Here is a 2,397-nt window from a genome sequence, read left to right as displayed (position 1 = left end):
AGAGAGAGAGAGAGAGAGAGAGAGAGAGAGAGAGAGAGAGAGAGAGAGAGAGAGAGAGAACATAGTGTTGTTGAATAGGTGCTGGACAAATAATTAGCTATCTGTTCATATAAATTTGATATAACCAGATATTTCATTCAGGATACTATAACAGAAATTGTTAATTGCATTCAGAATCTAATACAAACTGTTTTAAAGTTGTTATTGTCTTGCTGTTGCTACTGTTGCGGATTTTGTTGCCATTGTTTTGTTTAGTCTGTCGTCAACCCTGACAGAGAAGACCTGAGTTTAACTGTAGTTCAAACATGGCATCCTTTATTTATTTATTTTTTTTCGGAGTATCCAAGGACCTAATCTATCCTTGTATTTAATTTAACAGCAGAGAGTGTTCTGAAAAGAATTAATATTCATTTTTAGCCTGTTGAGTAATCATATACAGGGTGTCCACAAAGTCTGGGTACATGGGATTAACATATACTTTAGGAAATTATTATTTCTTATATCTAAATGTTTATGATAGGATTTTATTTACTCCATGTACCCACATGGGGAATAACACGTACTTTAAGAAATTATTATTTCTTATATTTAATTGTTTATGTTATGATTTTATTTACTCCATGTAGCCAGACTTTGTGGACACCCTGTAGAATCGGCCACATTCGTTCATTGTTTAGATTATCGTTTTGTACATGATTTGGTTTTTATTTCTGCTGCAGTCGTGAAAATATCGCCTGTAAATTGTTGTACTATATAATGCGTGAATTTGAATAGATTCATATCCCATTGGGAGAAGGAGGATCTGGCATTTAGAAAGTGTCTCTTTCCTTGAGAGAAAGAAAGTATTTCAACTGTTGAAAAGCTCTTTGCTTCTCACAGAGTTTGGGATATTTCTTAAACATCAGATTTCTTCACATCTCACAAAATACGAACTTGACCAATCCCGCAAAAATCTGCAGTATAATCTTCAAGGCGATTTCCAGTTTGCTGATATTTGTTTTTTGTGTTTTGTTTTTTACTTTCTCTCTTAATTGTATAAGTCTTTCTTTTTGTCTTGACTCGTAGTTAGTAGAATAATGAATCGCAGCTGGCCGAATCAAATGACATAACTGACGAAGTCGATAGACTTAAATAATCGAATTAAAAATTTATGGATAAAAATTTATAGGCGCAGGAGTGGCTGTGTGGTAAGTAGCTTGCTTACCAACCACATGGTTCTGGGTTCATTCTCACTGCGTGGCACCTTGGGCAAGTGTCTTCTACTATAGCCTCGAGCCGACCAAAGCCTTGTGAGTGGATTTGGTAGACGGAAACTGAAAGAAGCCTGTCGTATATATTTGTATATATATATATATATATATATGTATGTGTGTGTATGTCTGTGTGTCTGTGTTTGTCCCCCCACCATCGCTTGACAACTGATGGTGGTGTGTTCACGTCCCCGTAACTTAGCGGTTCGGCACAAGAGACCGATAGAATAAATACTAGGCTTACAAAGAATAAGTCGATTTGCTCGACTAAAGTCGGTGCTCCAGCATGGCCGCAGTCAAATGACTGAAACAAGTAAAAGAGTAAAAGAGTAACTGTACGAACCAACAGACTTATGAACGCAGAAATTTCCGCTGTGGCTGTATGTGTTATTTCAGACTTATCAATGATTTCTTTAGCTAATGCCTTTCCTTCTTTTTCGGCAACAATGAAATATGATTCTGAGGTGGGGCGGGGGGCGAGTCACAGGTTCAGCAATCACATAGAAGTTCTTTCGTTGACTTAAAGGCGTTAAAAGATGGGATACTCACGAGAGTATTGCAGACCCCTTGATCTTCAAATAAATACTCTATCACTGAGTTATATCCCGCCAGATAATGTTTTCAGCTGTGTTATATTGCATCCGCTTCGAAGACATTGAACTCACCAAGTCCACTGCGAGGAGGTATAACTGCTTTTAGTATGAAACAAGGCACACTACTCTTCCAGACAATATCTGCATGGCCACTAGCTCCTTATCCATGGTCAATAGTTCCACATCATTCCCAGATCATATCCTTATGTGTTAGAAAAGAAAGATTACATTGGATGATAAGGCCGTTAAAAGAGAGATGTGATGTTATGGCTGGTATGACTTTGTTCACTGGTCGGTGATAGGATGACTAACTTGAAAGCTAAGATAATTAACAAACTACTTATCACTCTTCCGGCAACTCATTGACTTATAGTAAGTCTAATCTACCATAAGATGTTAATCGGAATCTTAGATTTGGTCATTCTTATTTCTCTGTGTCCGGATACAAGTCTGACTTTGCTGTAAATTCTTCATTTAACATCGTTCCCGGCAGCTGTAGTGATACTTCTTCTTCTTCTTCTTCTTCTTCTTCTTCTTCTTCTTCTTCTTCTTCT

This window comes from Octopus bimaculoides, chromosome 5, assembly GCF_001194135.2.
Source record: "Octopus bimaculoides isolate UCB-OBI-ISO-001 chromosome 5, ASM119413v2, whole genome shotgun sequence".
In the NCBI taxonomy this organism is placed as follows: Eukaryota; Metazoa; Mollusca; class Cephalopoda; order Octopoda; family Octopodidae; genus Octopus; species Octopus bimaculoides.
Note: the sequence above shows the minus strand (reverse complement) of the source record.